This window comes from Saccostrea cucullata, unplaced genomic scaffold (genome assembly GCF_032062105.1).
Source record: "Saccostrea cucullata isolate Sc308-1 unplaced genomic scaffold, CSIRO_AGI_Scuc_v1 ctg84, whole genome shotgun sequence".
NCBI classification, from domain to species: domain Eukaryota; kingdom Metazoa; phylum Mollusca; class Bivalvia; order Ostreida; family Ostreidae; genus Saccostrea; species Saccostrea cuccullata.
Window position 1 is genome coordinate 652,297 of NW_026938747.1, and position 21,154 is coordinate 673,450.

At 31.5% G+C, this 21,154-nt stretch overlaps 2 long non-coding RNA genes across 2 annotated transcripts; both read right to left on the minus strand.

Annotated features, from left to right (window-relative positions):
* Positions 1-6,213: 6,213 nt before the first annotated feature.
* On the minus strand, positions 6,214-7,435 carry LOC134251160 (uncharacterized). Its single transcript, XR_009988678.1, has 3 exons — positions 7,062-7,435; positions 6,676-6,747; positions 6,214-6,318 (listed from the first exon to the last, which is right to left on the minus strand). It is a non-coding gene; the product is annotated as an uncharacterized LOC134251160 (long non-coding RNA).
* Positions 7,436-19,226: 11,791 nt separating this feature from the next.
* LOC134251143 (uncharacterized) lies at positions 19,227-19,906 on the minus strand. The gene is made up of 2 exons (XR_009988676.1): positions 19,823-19,906; positions 19,227-19,575 (listed from the first exon to the last, which is right to left on the minus strand). It is a non-coding gene; the product is annotated as an uncharacterized LOC134251143 (long non-coding RNA).
* Between the last annotated feature and the right edge of the window lie 1,248 nt (positions 19,907-21,154).

Genomic DNA, 21,154 nt, shown 5'->3' on the forward strand with positions numbered 1-21,154 from the left:
TTAGCAGTTAATAATTATCTTCAATCAAAGTTCTGCTAGGATATTGATACTTATTTTTTTTTTAAACTGTTTGTCTGAAATGAATGGAGTTGAGAGACTTATAGTAAAACGGATGTATTACTGAAAATTGGTGTTTTTTCACTGTGTTGAATAACTCGAAAATCATAACATATATATGTATTGTCCTTTCTTACCTTGTAAAACAAAAAAATATAGTAGTGGGATAATTTCCCAGTTGTTTTCTCTCTATAAAAAAGTTCGCGGAAATAAAATCAAATGATTGAAAATTACACAAAATGGGTGTCAAATTAATGCATGCTTATTTTAACTATAAGCAAACATGTCTAGAAAATTCCCTAACAGGACCTATGTGTAGAAGATAAATTTGTAATGATCTGGACTATAAATCATGAGCAATAGAACCTAAAATATGCATAATAAATAATATTAGTAATGACGTGAGCAAGAGTATTAAAGCAAGCACTGTTTTCATTTTTTGAAACATTCTGAGAAAACGTTGCCTAATCTTCATCGAAAAGCATGGTAGGTTGAATTTAGTTTCCATTATTGATATACGAACAAAATTCAACTTTAAAATTTCAAATTCTTTATTACAATTTGTAAACAATGTAAGTTTAGATATTTATTCCCTTTCAGAATTAAGGTGCATTAGTGCTGATTTTGGTGGTGATGCTTTTAGTTCAACATGTTGAAGAGTCAGAGACTCTGGGTTTTGGAAGACGAATCAGAACAATAACTCGACGAAAGATACGCATAATTCGCAGTAGACCTATAAGAAGAGTGATCCCAAGAATTCGAGTTCGAAGATTCATAAGACTGGGATAACTCGAATTAAACTGAAAGTCGAAAGACTTTATCTCAAAATCAAAGGACAATACCTAACAGTTAACTTTTTATTTGAATACTAGTATTTTGAGAAAAAGATATGCTTACTTTCAATAAAGTTAAAATAAAAGTTTCTAAATTTGTTAATCTATCAGAAAATTAAATATATATGCTATCATTGACTTACCCTTTATGTATGGGACATTTTACTGGAATAGGGACTGCATGTAAAACGTAAAGAGTTACTTAATAACTTTTATGAATCCATTATGAATATATATAGATATTGACTACATTCGACGGCACACCTAAGCAGTTTTTAGCCGGGCTTATTGCTCAAAGAGCAATTGCCGGCTTATGTGATCCTGTTCAAGGCAGGATGTTGACCCCATAGTCGCCATTTTAAAGTTACGTGCAAAAATATAGTTCTTACTCTCAGCCGCTTTTGAGATAACACAAACGCTAAATAAAGCAACAAAAATAAAACGAAGTTTTATCTACATAAAATAAACATTAGTAGTAATGACTTTGAAAACTTCATAAGTCAAAGAACATAGTTCATTAGCGTAAGGATTTTTGATAATCAGTGTTACCGTAGTGGTCTCGACACATTCGAGGTAAAGCAGGAGAGGGAACCAGACTGGCTTGTTTGTTTACATTCAGCTGCGGTACCAGATTAATTCTAGATTCTGACAAAATCGGACCGTGGTATTAGGATTGAAAAACTCACTGTCAGTGTCTTATCATTTATATTGATAGTTTTGAAATGATTTGATTTTTTCATCAGAATATAAACGTGATTCATGTAAGAAATCCATTCTACTCTGTAAATGAGCCCGGCTCTCTGTACTTCTGAGTACTTTGATTTGCTTAACTGAATTGCATTGGAAGTGGGGACAAAACACAAACGGAGGTACATATTTTTTAATTAGTATATTAATTGTGCTGGGTCTTTTGTTGGTTTGAAAACAAATATCCAAACTTTTTACTCGTCCAAAGAAAATTTTTGCTTTTTAATAAGCAATACATTTGCAAGTCACAATCTCATTTCTAAAATGCGTTAACATATCATGATGCTATGGCACACGCAAAGATATTAAAGAAATTAATATTTTTAATTTGCTCTTATCTAAAAAAAAAAATAAAAAGAAATGGATAAAAAGAAATCGGAATTTTACCAAGGATAAAATACAGATTTCCTCAAAGCTTTATTAAACTCCAAGTTATGTCACTCAACTATGAGATCAGACTCACAGCAATAAGTCAAGTAAAAAATGGCTCTACGATATTATGCAAAGGTTAACAATATGATGAAAACTATAGGAGTTACGATGGAGTTTCATCGTCAGTAGGGATGTTCGAGATGTATCTCAGGCTCTTGGTGACTTTGTAAAAGGTCAAAACCACTTCTGAATTAACAACATCAAAAGCGGTATCTATAGCACAGCAATTTTTTCTGAAGTCAATGGGGCAGTGGATGGTACTCATATAAGGATTACTGGACCTTCATTGCATGAGAATGTATACGTAAATAGATAAGGGTATATCGTTCTATGAATGTACAGGGAATCTGTGATCATCAAGACATGATTGCTATTTGCACTTGAATATTATAGTAGCTTCATAATTAATTGTGCATTTATTTCATTCAAAAGATGCTGTAAGTATATAGGACGATTCATAAAGGTATAGTCGCTAATGACATGGTTCAAATCACGATTCCTTCCGTTTTCGTGAATCTGATATTGGAATTTTTTTTGGAAAACCAGCATAGAAATATTTATATGAATAGAATTTTATCTGGAGACAATGGTTCTGCTGCCAAAAGATAACTTTTTATTTACCTTTTTATTTAGCATGAATTTTGATTTGATTTGTATTCTACCATTGCATATGTATACATGGGGTTTCTGCCGAGTTTGGCCAAGCGACTTCACTTACATCAGGCTCTGGGGGCATAAAACAGAGATGAACTCACTTTTGATCTAGGTCTCACTTTTCCGCTATAAGTCCCTTTCGAAATAGCGAGACTGAGATCAAAAGTGAGCTCATCTCAGTTTAATGGTTCCAGTGCCAACTGTTTGTCATGTGACGTTTAAAATAAGGAAAAAAAAACATTTGTACGGCTACAAAGATTGTAAAAGCTCAACGATATTCGAATAACTGTTCACTATGAAATTGACTGTTTTTCTAAACACAAATTCCTTATCATTAAACATGTCTGGACGATTTCTAAATATCGAAGTCAAGAACGATAACCAAAAGTTGCTATAAATGTACATCAAGTACACGTAATTATTTTTCTGTCCAATCAGACAACAGCAACACACCCCAAAACGTATTTTAAAAGAACAAAAAGATAACACGTGCTTTTGTTTTTTTCCTCAAAAAGATTTTTTAAACAAAAAATCTGTAGAAGTAAGATGAAAACTTTTGAAGAATAAGGTATTCCCACATTTTTACCGTGAACAACCTTGACATTTTTATCTAGGTAAAGAAAAAAAATAATGCACGATAGAATATAATCGTTTACAGATGTATAGATTGCACCAACAAGTTTTTATCAAGTTCAGTTATAACATTTACCAGAATATATTATACGATGGTAAATATAATTTTGCTTAGCCGTCCGATTTTCATCGATAATGCTTAAATTCCATGTGTATAGATTAACTCACACAAGTGTTTATCGTATACGTATGGACTATACACATATAGTTTTAAATTATCACGGGTTTCATGAGCGCCGAATACTTAGCTATGCAGACTTTAAATGGGCATAAGGAAAGGCTTATAACGTGGAGAAAAGAGAATCCTGTAATTATACATGTACATGAATGCGTTTTATCCCAGTATCTTACCTCGCATATCAGAAACTACATGGACTATTCTGTAATAAACATTCAAAAATGATAAAGACTGATATCTTTTCGATAAGATTTTTATGTCAGGCTATAAAAACTGAAAATTTACCGTATTTATATCAAATTTTTAACGTAGGTTAAACTTTTGGGATTGCTACCTCCTAGAGACAGATTTTTTATCCCACTTGAAACGTATTCTAAGCTTTCAAGTCGTGTTTGTTCACGGTAGAATTGTCATAAAAATAATATTATTCCCAAATGCGCATAAAGTTTACAAAAATTTTGTACTAAATAAATCTTTTGGGCAAAAAACTTAAAAACCACGTGTTTTATTTATTTTCTCATGGGTTTGTCTAAATGCTGTTATGTGATTGGTCAGAGGGATTAGTGCCTTGTTTATTCCGTGTATTAATAGCAATTCACAGTTATCGTTCTTGACTTCCTTATTTAGAAATCGTCCAGACCTGTTAAAAGTGCATGTCAGTGGAAAATACAAGACCTTGTCTCTAATATATAAATCTGTCAAACTTATTCTAACTGATACCATCACCTAAATTGATGTTGTTTTCTTGAAACTATGAAAATTTCATTAATTTTAAAAAACAAGAAATGTAAGAAGCATCCAACCATAAGCAACACAGATTATACAAAGATTTGTTCTGTCCAATCGAATCGATCGTTAAATATTTTTTACTGCAATTATGGTATAAATCGTTTAGTCTTTGCAAAGTAAATGGAAAAATTAATTTCAAGGAGGCGGAGTTGTCAAGAGTTGGACGAATTCACTACAAGGCATAAGATGCATGCCATGTGTTAATACACGCTGACAGAAAAAGTTCATTATTTGTATATAAATCATAAACAGGATATAACATAAAGGATTTAACGAGACAAATATAGAATAAATTGTCATAAGACTTCTTATTTTTACTCTTAATTTTCTCTGAGAAAAAATATTTTACCTCGTTAGGGTATTAAGGATGTGTCCAAATATGGTCAATTTAAATACACGTGTAAGACGTTTTGTAATCCTGGAAAATTTAGTGAAATTCATTTTGTATGAATAGTTTAGTTCTCAACAAACTTAAAACAGACAAAGACAAATATATAATCTTAAATTAACAACACAAAGATTTTATACTCTTTTGAGATCAATTGTTGTTGAAGAAAATGTGTAAATTTTTTTTTACAAATTTATTTTTATAACCATTTTTAAAACTAAAATGTATGGTAAAATACTATAAATACTCAGTAATCTATTTGATAAAATAGCCTAAGTGATGCATTTAAATTAATGTTTTCCATAATGAAAATGATATGTAATATATGTACATGTACAACTAATTATATTAGAGCCCGATTTTGTTTTTCTCCACAAACCGTGATATTAAGAAATTCCTATCTAAGATAGATAGAGTATATAAGCCACCTTGACACAAAATAAAATAGCAAAAGATTCTTCAAATCCCTGCTAATGTCTCTGTCTGCAATACTCAACTTAACAATGTGTGTACGTGTCGTCGGTCGGTTCTCGAGAGGAAGTTAATCAACATACAATCAATCAATCAATTAATCAATTAATCAATCAATCAATCAATCACAACGCTCTCTAATAAATTCATAAACCCTGACTATATGTTACGAAATGATAGAGACAGTTTTCCGACGTTTTTACACCATATAACTCAAATGCTTGAATATTGAAATGACCGTGAAGTGCAAAATTAGCATTCAATGTAATTTTCTCTATGAAATTTAATGGGAATCTATGACAGTCCCTTCTCTATAACGTACAGAAAACTTGTCAGGGGACGATAGAATTAAAATAGGTAACTACATATTATTTTGATAAATTGGAACATAAAAAGAAAATTTATATTGCATTGACTCATTTTCACATAAACTAACTTCCTAGATCAAAAATTGATTTCTAAAAGGTGCTCAATAAATACTAAAATAGAATGAATAAAACGGGTGAAGATAAGGGACAGTGATTGATCTTATAAAAACTTTAAACAACACAAATCTGTCAACAGGACTTAAGCACATGGCCCCTGGAAACTCCATAGGTGCGTAGTTGTATAAGGCATTCCCTCCTGACAGCTCACTACTAGAAATATTGAATTCTTACTTTTCGATGTCGTTAATCTTTGAACAGCACCTGTCCTTGCCGACAAATTATCATTTTGACAAACTGATAATGTTTGAAAGCATGGCCGGGCAACATCTTCCGAGTTCAATGCAATGTACGAGGGCCTTTAAAAAATTACGCAGACTTGTTGCACAGAAAAAAATATTTGACGACATATTCGGGCAAAATGTCACAAACTTATATGGTCTTCAAAATTTCATATCAAAATGTTGTAAACTGATATCAATTTTGGGTGATTTATCAGGACACATCATTATGTCAAGGAGCAGCAAAATCTTCGACGTCACGGGCATTATAAAAAAAATATGAGCTTTTATTTTTTCAAGATTTTCCGAAGATTCCCTGTGAAACCGGGTGGAAATACACAACAAAACACATTCCATCTGGTTAAATACGTGGGTTTATTGTGATGGTGCAATCTTGCCCATTATAGATGTATGGTAAAGATAGATGACCCTGTAATACTTATTAAAATTATAAATACAAGAACAATAACTCTGCATGCAAATTTTCACAAGCAAAGCAGTTTTAACATAAAATAAAACCAAAATTTCCAACGTAAACTATTATCCTTTTTAACAACAATGTTTGTCATAAACTCATTATTAATAAGCTTAGAATATTCATAGTTTCTGATGAACACAAACTAGGTAAATTTCAAATAACAGATAACCTCATGCAAAACTCTCAAATTACATGAATTGAACAAATAAAGAAAAATGAGTTTAAATACTTTCAAAAATAGCCTATAATTCATCAATATTTAAAAATGATGCTGTGTTCATTTTTATATCAACACACAGTTAACCTTACCTCCCATGAGGTGCAAAGGTCTGCTACAGTATATATACAAAACTCAGCTGTCTCAATAATATGGTACGTGTTCTAAATGTAAAAAATGATATACTGCTCAATGTAGGGAATTATTTAGAAAAATGAATACTTTAGGAATTTGTTTACTTCAAAATTTTATAACTTAAAAACACTCATTTTCTCCATTCTAATTTTAGCAAATTATTTAGAAATAAAATAAACTTTATTTAATGCTATTATATTTACATTACTTATTTACAGCTTTCACACAAATCTCACACAAGACATTCACTCCCTAGCATACTCAGTCTAACATTCAAACATTCACACAAAGTAGATAAAGTAGGGAAAATAAAGAAATGTGAAAACCTAAACTAAACACTAACCTGGTAAAGGAATAATCTCAGTCCATACTTATTTCAAACTAGGAATATCAAGTACTGATCAAACCAAAACTTCTAAAAATGTCTCAGAACATACACACCCATCAGAACGCTTGGGCATGAAAAACAAGAATAGAATTCCCTCCTAAAATCACCTGACCAATCCAGAATGACCACTATCTAACCAGATCTATAAATAGCTACAAATCTACAGGTAAACCCAAAAGATAACTAAATACTTTACCTGTAAGACTTCATAAATGATAAAATAACAAAACACATACTTTAATTTATAGTTTGAATGAAATAAATCTTTATTTAAATATTTCAATTTAAACTCTGAAAATGATCATAAAATCAAAGAAAATACCTGAAAAATAAATTCATTAAAAACATGTAAAATTTCACTCTATTACACCTGTACGTACAGTCTGAGTTACCTATTCTCTCTTTTTAACATCCATACACCATTTTTTGTCAAGCTCAAAATCTATAAAACATGTAAAACATATTCTTTTTTGTTTTAAAACCAAAGACTGCAGGTACTTATGAAATATAGTGTGACATTGGATCACTCTCAATCACGTTCTTAACAGTCCGGATAAAGTTTTCGTCGACAAGATTCGTCCCGCCCTCCCGTATAGCCTTTTTACAGAAGTATAAAGGTCTAAAATTCCAATTTCCTATTTGTAGACAAATGTCACTAATACCCAAGTTTACTACACCTTTTATTATGCACATATTTTAAATCTATGTTGGCAATATCTCGAGCATTACACATAAGTTAACAAAAGTGTGGGGCTCCGTCAATTCAGGAGACGTCATTTCCACAGTCGTTTTCACAGGAATTGCATCTGAGAAAAAGCAGTATATTTGTGTCAGAAATTAAAATAATACATCAGAAATCTACATATCGTATAAGTGGGAATTTTAGCGAGACGCAAATTTAGCGACTTGTCCTTAAAAATCGGTGTTTATTTTTAGCTAGATGCAATTTCAGCGATTTTAAAATGCTCACTAAGGAAGCTATTACAAATAAAACGCACTTAATTTTTAGCGATATGAAATTTTAGCCATCCCAGCACCCTCGCTAATAATGCCAAAATTAAATCCTCTCTAAAAATTCTTCTTATACGGTACTTCGTAATAGAAAAATATAAAGATACATTTGTGAAAATTGTCGAAAAATAAATAATCATAGAAAATAAATGAATTATTTTTTGGATTCCGCATACTTTTGTTTTAACACAACGATACTTTTAGGAGAAAGTTTTCAAAACACAGAAATTTTGCCCAAAATTTATTGGAATATTAAAGATACATATCTCTATGAAATTTCAAAACTATATGACGTCTGTAAGAGTAAATAATAGCAGAGTCCGCGTAATTTTGTGAACGACCCTCAGATTAGAATTCAATCCTTAAATACATATAGATGTGCAACAGCCATGGTTTATAGATCAATTTAAAGAAATAGCTATAAAAACACGAGTACATTCTAAGTAATTTTACTTAAAAAAAGCATATCTAAATACTGTAGATCACTAATTTTTCGCGACACCTTATTTTCGCGATATTGTCATTGACTCTTTATAAGATATATATTCTTATGGAATACTAAAAAAAGCATATCGTTATTAAATACGAATAAAAAGTGATTTACAGTAAGTAAAGGTGATAGGAAACTTGCCTTTTAAACGCAATCAGTAATTTCGGCTGCTTTATGTCGCATTGAAACATACTATAATTAAAAACATAGTATTATAAAAAGAGTTACTTCTTCAGAATCATATTGCTCACATTTGATTTGTACATTAAATCTAAAGGAAAGGTAGTTTTTTCATTCATAAATTTTGCGTTTTTATGAATACAATATTTACTTATTATCTGAAATGATTTATCATCAAAACAAAAAAAAATGTTCCCTTAAAAATTGAATAAGGTAGGTAAAATGAATGTGTGGGATGTAACGACATCTCACTATTAGATCGTCCAAACAGAAGGTCCGTTTTCTGAGTTTTGAGGATAACCACAAATTTATTATTTTAGTGTTTCAGTGAGTAATGCAACTAATTAAATGCAATTAAACATGACACACTTTCTGAAGATAAGCTATGCAACTGAATTTTAAAATGTAATAATAAGATTACATTTCTTTTATGCTTATGCTGATTCAGACCAATTAATAGAAATAATATTTCCTCAGATATAAGCGTCTTTTCTGTAAATTATTTGATTAAATTAGAGTCAAAAATTGTAAAAGGAATAATATATTTTTGTTTATAGATAAGTATATACTAATGATAGTAATATATTTACTTACGGTGGGTCAGAAGTTTTAATATTTTCTTTCCAACTAATATTTTTTATCAATTGAATACTTTAAATAACTAATAAACTAATCAAAACGCCGATAAAAGGCTTGCCTTTCCATGCTTATTTTCACACAACCTTTTTCGGGTACTTTGAAAATTAGACAGTCAAAAGTTATAACAGAGAAGTTTGAACTTGCATTTTATTAAGGCATGCACCATATTTCAATTTCAGTTCTTTATTTCCCTTTTACATTTACATTATAAAAACACAAAAATAAGAAGAATAATCATTTGCTAAGAGAATTTTAAAATTTTCCTTGAAAAACATGAAAAATTGTGTTGAATCTACCAGCGGCATTCAAGAAAAAAACCCCGAAATACTTATATCTAAGGTTAACAAAATACATATTTTATCATTTTTAAGAACATAAATTTTACAAAATAGTCTTCTGAACATGTATATCCCAATTTTGAGGATATAAAGTTTACAATCATTCTTTGCAAAATTTAAAAAAGAAAAAATACACAAAGATGATATAGTCTTCAAATCTTTAAAAATAGATCTCAAGTCAAGTTGTACGAGAAATACTACAAAATAGGTCTGTGCAGGCACTTAAGTGATTGTCTCTGTGTGTATAAAACGACGTATAGATCCAATAGACAGGGTATAAAGTCTTAATTTCAATGAAAACTAGAGGCACTGTGAGCAATGAGCTCACTAAAAGATACCCCCGCCTCCCATATGAATATAATGGTAGTGACCATGTTTTGCTATGGGAAACGCAAATTATGTGTCCGATCAAAAAGTAAAATAGGAGGTCACAATGGCAATGTGTAATAAAGATTCTGTGAAAGTCTCGTCAAATTTCATTCAGTGGTATGAAAGGATTTGTGGATAAGAGATGGGAACCCCAAATCGTAACAGCCGGGCGTACAGCTGGGCGGACGGACGGACAGACGGACGGACATAACGATTACTATTCACCATCCCGCTTTTCAAGAAGGGGGTATAAAAATGTATATAAAACGTCTTGTATATACTCCATGACACTGTATTTAACAATTACATACCTGCTATAATGTTCATCGTCATCTAAAATAACCATTTTTTCTAGACATGTGATAACCAGAATTTTATAATTGGTGTAAAAAAAATTAGACCTGGGTCCATAATAGCATCAGCCTTCCCTTATAAAGTAAACATTAATTATTTTACAATCTTTTTTTCCGGTTTAAAACTGATTATGAATGTATATTTGTAACTTCAGTGTGAAACCCAGAATGTTAGAACCTGATTATTAATTAATTTAGGACCTTCATGTGTCATCATTTGTAATGATCTGGACTATAAATCACGAGCAATAGAAGAACTTAAAACGTGCATAATTCTCATATAAGTAATGACGTGAGCAAGAGTATTAAAGCAAGCGATGTTTTCAATTTTTGAAACATTCTGAGAAAACGTTGCTAATCCTCATCGAAAAGCATGGTAAGTTGAATTTAGTTTCCATTATTGATATACGAACAAAATTCAATTTTTATCAAATTTTTTATTACAATTTCCAAACAATGTAAGTATATATTTATTCCCTTTCAGAATAAAGGTGCATTAGTGCTGATTTTGGTGGTGATGCTTTTAGTTCAACATGTTGAAGAGTCAGAGACTCTGCTTATCGGGAGAGGAATCAGAAGAATTGTACGACGAGTGCGACGCATAATTCCCAGTAGACCTGTGAGAAGATTTATCCCAAGAATTCGAAGATTCAGAAGACTGGGATAATTCGAATAAAACTGAAAGTGGAAAAACTTTTTCTCAAAATCAAAGGACGATGCCTTACAGTTTACTTTTTATTTGAATGCTAGTACATGTATTTTGTGAAAAAGATATGCTTACTTTCAATAAAGTTTGAATAAAAGTTAATCTATCAGAAAATTAAATATATTTGCTATTATTGACTGAGTTTTCTTGTAAGGGACATTTTACTGGATTAGAGACTGTACAAAAAAAGTTAATATACGTTTTAGGCATCCATAATGAATATATTTAGATATTGAATGCATTCGACGGCACACCTTATCACTTTTTTTAAGAAAAGTTTTTCACATACCTGAATTGCATTGGAAGTGGGGACAAAATACAAACGCAGATACATACTTTTTAATTAATATTTTGATTGTCCGACATGTGTAGGGCTTTTTGTTAGTTTAAAAAAGAAAATTGTCTAAAAAATTTAAAGAAAATTTTATGTTTTTAATAAACAATACATTGCAAGTTGCAGACCGATTTCTAAAATTGGTTAATATATGATGGGGATATGACAAACGCAAATATATTTAAGAGAGTAATATGTTTGCACTTATCAGAAATAAATAAATAAATAAAAAGAAATCGGATTTTTAACAAGGATATGGTAAGAAGAATCTCAACTAAAATATATGCTTATTTAAAATATTAACATTCAAATGAATGTACTAAATTTCAGATAATTAGATGATAGAAAATTTTATCAGGAAATCAACGTTGTTGTTTTTTCTCATATGAATAGGTAGTGAAGCTGATGTTGATGGTTATAATATTAAATGCATTTCGAAATGTTCAGAGATCAGGACTGTGTTGCTTAAAAATCTGGTTAGCTTTAACCACTGGTTAAATCTCTTATACAGTGGTTAACTTTTAACCATTGGTTTAATTCTGTTGCTCAAAATTTATCCACTGGTTAACTTTGCTATCCGGTGGTAAAATATTGTCCAAAGTTAGCCACTCCACAGAGGTGGGTTAAGTCCCTTAACCAGTGGATAATTATTACTGCTAGGTCGTTGTTCGTCATGAATTTCGGCAGACAACAAAGGAAAAAGAGAATGTTTAGACATTTTCATTTTGAATTTGATGCTGATGAGTATCAACAAAGATACAGATTTTCTCAAGAAACTGTTTAACGTTTAGCAAATTGATTAAAATCCAAGTTATGTCGCTTAACCATGAGATCGCTGTCACTTACAGCAATTAGTCAAGTAGAATTTGCTTTGCGATATCATGCAATGGCTGACAATATAAAAATTATTGAGATACGATGGGGTTTCAACGTCATCGGAGTCAGTAGGAGGTTCGAAATGTATCTCAGACTCTTGTTGATATTGCAAAGGAACATGTTATGCATTCCACTTCTGCTGATGAATGAACAACATCAAAAGGGGTTCCTGTGGCATAGCAAATTTTCCTGGAGTTATTTGGGGCAGTGGTTGGAACTCATGTAATGGTAACTGAGAATGTATACATAAATAGAAAAAGGTATCTTTCTCTCAGGGAGTCTGTGATCATCAAGGAAAACTTGCTCTTTGCACTTGAATATTATAGTAACATAGTATAGTTATAGTAACATCATAATTAATTGTGCATTTATTTCATTCAAAAGATACTATTAGTTATTATATTTCGGTCACTTATAGGACGATTCGTAAATGTAGTCGCTAAATGACCTGGTTCAAATCAAATTCCTTCTTTTTTCGTGAATCTGATATCGGAACATTTTTGAAAAATCATCACAGAGGTATTGATATGGATGGAATTTTACTTGGGGACAGCGGTTATGCCAATCTAATTAAAATTAGATGTTAGACCCGCTCGCATGTTAATGTAGCGAGTATGCGAGTGAATCTTACATCTAGTTTTAGCTAGATTGTGGTTATGCGGGACAAGATACCTTTTGACTCCCTATTTGCCTCCAAATACAGTTTAAGATTTTATGAAACAATCATATTAAGCATGAATTTTAATTTAATTGGAATTCTACTATTTCATATGTATGTATGGGGTCTCGGTCCAGTTTGACCAAAGTGACTTCACTTACATCAGGCTCCGGGGCCATAAAACTGAGATGAACTGAATTTTTATCTAAGTCTCACTCTTCCACTATTGGCCCCTTTTGAAACAATGAGATCGAAATGAAAAGTGAGTTCCTCTTGGTTTTATGACCCCGGGGCCATATGTTTGTCACGTGATGTTTAATTTGAAATTAGGAAAAACAATAATGTACAAAGAAACGTAAAAGTGCAGCGATATACGACTAATTTTTTTTATCTATGATATTGATTGTGTTTTTTTTTTAGACAAATTCATTAACACCAGAGTACATGGCCATGGAATGGACCAGACCTTGCCTCTAATATAAATGATCAAACTTATTCTAGCTGATACCATCACTTAATGATATTTTCTTATTGATTCTATGATAATTTCGTTAATTTTTATTTACAAGAAGTCCCGCCTTAAGGCAGGTTGGTACATTTCTGAAGTAAGTCACTGTGATGTAGGCAACACAGATTATACAATGATTTTTTCCGTCCAATCGAATCGCTCGTTAAATATTTTTACTGTGTTTATTAAGAAATCATTTAGCCTTTGGAAAGTAAATGGAAAAATTAAATTTCAAGAAGGCGGGGTTGTCAAGATTTGGACGAATTCACTACAAGGACATAAGATGCACGCCAGGTGTTACAACACGCTGACAGAAAAGTATATTATTTGTTTATAAATCATAAACAGGACATTACATACAGGATTTAACGAGACAAATATAGACTAAATTGTCATAAGACATAATTTTTACTCATAATTTTCTCTTGAATAAAATATTTTACATTGTAATAAGACCACAAAGATTTTATCCTGTTTTGAGATTAAATGTTGTTGAAGAAAATATATTTATATATATATATATATTTTTTACAAATTTTATTTATTATTACAATTGCTTTAAAAATTTTGATTCATTTATTATCACCATTTTTAAAACTAAAATTCATGGTAAAATACCATGACTACTCAGTAATCCATTTAATAGAATTGCCCAAGTGATGCATTTAAATTGATGATTTCCATACTGAAAAATTTATATAATACAACTGTAATATGAAAAATTTAAAAAAAAAAGTATCTTAGGGTCAATTTTATCTCCCGATTTTGTTTCTCTTCACAAACTGTGTTATTAAAAAAATCCTACCTAAGATATAGGTATATAAGCCACCCTGACACAAATTGAAATAGAAAAAGACAATCCGAATCGCTGCCAATATCTCTGTCTGCAATATTCAGTCTAACAATGTCTGTTCCATGTAGTCCCATAACCGCTCGGTTAAAAATAATATATTGACAAACCATGACTATGTGTTACAAAATGAGAGAGACAGAAAAGAATCGTAAAATTCCGATTAAAAATAATCTGTAACTAGACATTCTTTATTTCATTCGTGAGAAAGGGCTTTTAAAATTTGATAATATCACTCGTGCTTTGCACTCGAGAAAAACTATTTTCCTCAAGGTAAAAAAAAAGTCTTTATCCAACTCCATAACAGATAATGTATTATATATGGGATAACTCACAGGTACTTGGGTCGTGGTTTATAAATATGTATGATGTTACTTTTTTCACATATCAATAATGTAACGTGTAACCTAAGGGTCCGTTTTCAGGGATACAGGGTCTTAACATTACATAAATATAAATGAACGTTTCCTATGGCTCTATCTGAACCTATAATTAATCTGGGAATCAATATTATATACAACAATGATTATTTATTTTCATGGGATCCTTGTCCTTATTATTATTATTTTTTTTTGTAAACAGCGGGATACCAAAGCCGAGGTTCTCTGTTACCAAGTACTACCTGCACCATGTATGAATGGACTCCCTGCACCTGGTTCCGAAACCAAGTTCCTATTGTAATGAGCACTCGGTACCTCACCCTTATTCAGGATTACTATACCTTGCACTTCACCACAATTTCTTGGCTTACCATTTACCGGCGCTCTGTACCCTAGCCTTAATTTTATTTCACTCTTTTAATTCTTCTGTTCTAATATTCCCTTTTATCTTCTTTTTAACTTCCCACTTCTTCTACGGGTTTCAGAATGATCGAGACTGCCTCTTCAGCCATTTATATAGCAAAGGGCTATACCATTCAAACAGGGGTGAACAAGCTCCTGGACTGTTCCATTATTCCAGGTCCCACCAACGTTTGAATGGCATAGGCCTTTTTCATTACTCATTACAATAAGGTACATCATACATATTTATAAACCACGACCCAAGTACCTGTGGGATAGCTGTCCATTATTGATCAGTTAACAATGAGATGTTCCGACCGATTAACAGGTCAATCATATCAAAATAAACTCTTATCTCCATAAAGAGCTAGGTTCACTTTGTGCATAGAATGGTCCTGTACTTATATTAATTATTTGACTATCACCCTCTTTCCCATTTCATATATCAAAATAAAGTAGAGACTTAGTGCTTTCATATCGTATAATAAATTTCTGTTTGAGAATCCAGGTATTGGAAAACAGGCTTTGAGAAAATGCAATGTTCTTGAATTTGGCAGAAAACATGCGCATTTGACTACCTTCACAAGGAATTAAAAGGAGCACAGCCCAAAAATTAAAACATGTTTTTTGATCTTCAAAAACAGATCTTTTATTATGAAATTTCATATTTTGGAGCAGAGTTTGTGCTCTATATGAAATTAAGTGAAAGCACAAAAGACATGATGACTAGTCATACTGGTATATTCGATATCTCCGTCAAAACAACTTCTAGAAAACTTCGAAGATTCGGGGGTTTATTATAGTATGTCCCTCCGTCTGTTTGTTTGTCTGTTTATCTGTTTGTTTGTTTGTGCGCATAAAAACCTTGCCCATAACTTTGGAGACTGCTTTGGATTTCACAGGTATATCTCTTTTTACAAGACCTTTCTTTGGATACCACCGACTTTGACATTTTTGACCTTAGAGTTTGGCCCATTTTTAAAACTTTAACCTTGGAGAAAACTTTTGAACAGTAAGCACCAACATTTTTATTTTTCACAGATGTATTCCTTGTCACAAAGACCTTTCTTTGGATACCATCAATTTTGACCTTTTGACCTTAAACCAAGTATGACTTGCATTTGAGAAATTCCCACCTTTACCATAATTTATAACCTGCCATACAGGGACATCAGTGTTTCACAAACTCGTCTTGTTTTCAAGTAGTTATGAACTATTCAAATGCATGCAGATAAGAATTAAACTCGACTGACTGCTAAAAAGTAAGCAATATTTTATTTATCTTGATCAGAAAACTACATTTGTTTATGGGCCAGTTTCATTTGTCACTGATCGGCGTATTCCATTGTCTAAGAGGCAAAGTAAACCGGCGAAAACATTTCTAAAAAATGAATAATTACGCTAAATGATAATCAATTAATTAAGTTTTATAACTTTTTACATTATTGTCTTAGTATAATAATTCGAAATTCAATTAAAAAAAACACGGACCTCATGAAAAATTTTATTTTTCAGAAAATAAAAACATATTTTAAATATATGAATAGAAATTTGCTCAAAATATGCAAACAAATAAAGAACATGTCGATTTGATAAAAAGTATCTGCATTTTCACAGTTGTTTTCTTTTCCCGCCATATCTTTAAGACCGGCGATTTCCTCGCCGGTCATTTCAGACCGGCGCATTCGGCGTACGCCTGACTTTCCCCGGTAAAATGTAGTAGCAAGCCGGGTTATTTTAGGTCAAGCGGCGCATTCGGCGTACGCCGGTATGACAAATGAAAACCTACCTATATGTTTTAATTTTATTTCCATTTAATGTCAAAGGTTTTTTTTAAATCATAGACAACTTTTTAAACTGCTTTTTAAATATATTTACCTTGTCATTGGTCATTTGAAAAATTATTTTGTTAGAAAATATTCTGATTGTACACAAAATACTCTTAAGTTTTATATTAAAAAGATCTTTGAGTTTCTGGTTGTCAATAACTACTTGGTGTTGGATACTAGTATAAGATCTTTCAACAATTTTTCGGAATCCACATGTGTACCAATTGTGTCCCGTTTAATAAGACATAGTCTTATATCAATATGAAGCATGAAATATGAGAAGAAGGAAAGACTTGTTTTTATCTTCAACTAATCATACAAAATTCTCGACGACGCATTATCTAGGAATCACCGTCTAGTTTGTGAGGTACATCAATGCTAGGGCATCAATGATAGTTGAAAATATGGGATAATTTCCAAAATTTATATTCAGTTGTAATTATTAAGAAATCAACTCACTTTCATTAAACCGTTAACGGTAGCTCAGTCGGTACAGAGCTCGCTCCGTGATCGGGAGGTCGTGAGTTCGTATCTCGGCCGCGACTGACCTAGTCGTTAAAATGGGTAGCAACTGTTCCTTTGCCATGCGCTCGGCACTTTGAAGTGAAAGTTGCGGGTCCTTCGGATGAGACTTTAAAAACCGAGGCCCCGTGTCAGCGGCAGGCGTTGGCACGATAAAGATCTCTCACTGCTCAATGGCCCTAAGTGCCGAGTAAAGGTCAAAATTTGAAGCCCTTCACCGGCATACGGTGACGTCTCCATATGAGTGAAAAATTCTCGAGAGGGACGTTAAACAATATACAATCAATCAACCAATCACTTTCATTAAATTTCAAAAAGTTATCACAGTAAAAAATGTATATATTTATTATCTATAGTTATATACATTCATACATATGTATATCGATTTGATATAATCCAGTGAATTTGAAACTTCAGCGTATTGACTTCAACTTTTCTATCGTTAATTTTCCTTACGTACGAAGCAATATAGCCTTATCACGTGCATATGGGATTTATATCTCCCGGTTTATTTGCGCAAAAGCATGCTCTACGAACGATCAAAATTTAAAAAAAAAAAAAGAGAGACAAGCTATTAACCAACAAATTGATGAAACAAGGACATTAACAGTATTTCCACCGTATTTGAGTTCATCCTTTTGCAAGGTCTGTGGTCGATACAACGAATTTGAAAATATTATCTAGCTTTAGGTCAAATGCTGATTGGCGTCTTAATACTTATCGTTTGGCAAATATTTACACGCTGAAATTTCCAGGTAATTCAGCCAGAAATTATTTCACACAATTTATGTATGAACAATTTTGAAACAAAGTTATTGGTTATTGATTGACAGACAAGTTGGTGAAAAAAATATCAACAATCTAATTAAAAGTCTTCATTTCGTAATGTTTGAAACAATGAGTTGACTTTGTCAGTAAATATTACATGAAGTACATTGTACATACACACTCTATCATCAAATACTGATAGATGTTTTTCATACTAATTGTAATGTTAGACCATTATTTACACACCGGGCATTTCCCAATTATGATAAGGAGTAGACGGATGGGAATGTTTACTCCTCCAGGGCACCTTATCTATTATGATTTTTTTTTAAAAGTTTGCTCTACTCCTGATTTTTATTATTCGAAAAGACTTCTGAACTTGAATGCTATTAATTATCTCTTTAATATATCTTATACATGTAAAAAGGCTTCTGTGAGTACTGGAGTAAGTTGGGAAAAACTAACAGTATCAGTATGTACATCTAAAAGACCATCCCAGTCCTATACCAAGAGATGATTTGGTCACTGGAAAACAAATGTAAAAGAATTCCCGAAAATAAGATTTTGTTGCTCAAGCCCTAAAGGGGCATGAGTTATCTCAAACGATGCTTTATGTAGGTCATTGATTTATCAAAAAAACACGGAAACAGAAACTTCCTGAAGAGCTATACGGTTTCTCATCAGCGTATTATATGTTAAAGTGTATGTCATCATTTCTCTAAGAGTAACTTTTGTACTTCATAAGTCAGCAATACCATAGACTTTTATAACCAGAATAATAAATCATTCATTGGAAGAATATACGAGTTTTTATTAAATATCGTATCCTAACTGTTCAGCTAAAGTTGACTAAAATCACAATGGCATACGGGAAACACCTTTAAATGCAGAAGTCAAACAGATCATATTCAGATAAAAGAGTTTAGAATTTTAATACTGATAATTTTTCTTCACATTCTTTCTTCAAATAAAATATCTTTCTGCTGCTCTGGTTCTGACGAGGTTTTTGCTACGGTTGTCTTCCCTGATCTTCATCCGATTTTTTCTTTCACTTTCTTGGCTGTATTTTTCACACTTTCTTTTACAGTTCTTGCACCGTCTTTGACGATTCTTCCAACATTTTTAGCAGTGTTCGCAACACCCTTTCCGAAATTTTTCACCTTTTCCACCTGTTTGCGAAACCACCCTGCCTCCGACTCCTGCACATGGTCTATAAGAACAGCTAGTGCTAGTAACAAGGCAAGCACTCGTTTATTCTAAAACGACAGAAAGAAATTAACGTTTGCCAAAAATAAAGAAAACGTATTATAAACCCTCGCATTTTGCACACTTTTAATTAATACAGTCAATAAAATGCCATATCGGAGAGATTTTTTCTTGGAATTAAAACATGTAAAACAAAATAAGATTTTAATTTTAAAACAAAAAATTTAAAGATAAAAAAGAATTCAATAAAATCAATTATAATTCAATATTATAGTAATGAAGAAAATTCCACCTTACCATTCCTTTTTTTCCCTCTCTCTCCTACGGTTATTATTCTTCTAACTAATTAATACGGCTCTTCCTTAAATACTCTCATACTTCTCATCAGTAATACACAAAATGCACGCATTAAACTGTTTTGTATTCTATGTGATTATATAAAAATAGACAATTAGTCATCATATGATGGTGCAAGGAGTGGGATTTGCCCATATATATGGCACGCCAAATTCACAAAAATGAGCAAAACATAGTTTCACAGTCGATAAACTAGGTGTATCTATGGCACGCCAAATTCACAAAAATCGGATAAACCTAGTTTTACATTTGTTAAACTAGGTTTATGTTTCACAACTGTAAACTATAGTTTACAAACCGTAAACTATGCAAAACTAACTGATAAATACAGTTCAAGATTGTAAACTAGTTTTTTCTATCATTAACGATAAAATTATATTTAACGTGAATCTATGTATCAACAAAATCTATTGTTAACGTTTATTACAGATAAACTTGATAATCTATAGTTAACAACCGTTAAATTATCTGAAAACTATACTTCTGTACTATATAAGCGTTAACAATAGATTTTGTTGATAAACTAGGTTTATTGGTTATAAACTATAGTTTTGTAAACTATAGTTATATTTTAATCTGTAAACTATAGTTAAGAGTTGTTAATCATAGTTTCACAAATCGTGAAAACTATCATTTATGCAAAACAGATTATCGCTAACTATAGTTAACGGTTTGTAAACTATAGTTTACAAACCGTTCTATAGTGAAACTGTATATTTTCACGATTTGTGAAACTATAATAACTATGTTTTGCAATCGCAAATGATTGTTTCAACAAAATCTATTGTTAAGTTTATTACAGAAGATATAGTTTACGGTTGTGAAACATAGATTATCGCGTTAACTATGGTTTACGGATGTAAAATATAGATTAACGTTTTTAACTATAGTTTACAGTCCGTAAAATATAGTTTACAACCGATAAACCTAGTTTATCAACTGTGAAACTATGTTTAGCTCATTTTTGTGAATTTGGCGTGCCAAATTATGAGATAATCATAGTTTTGTAAACTATAGTTTACTATAGTTTGACTGTAAACTATAGTTAACAACGTTAATCTATATTTTACATTTGTAAACTATAGTTAACGCGATAATCTATGTTTCACAACCGTAAACTATACTTAACACCGAAAACAATCATTTGCGATTGCAAAACATAAATTATCTGATAATTACAGTTTCAAGATTGTAAACTATGGTTTACAACTCTTAACTATAATTAACGATCGTAAATTATAGTTTACAGACGTGAATCTATGTTTGTCAACA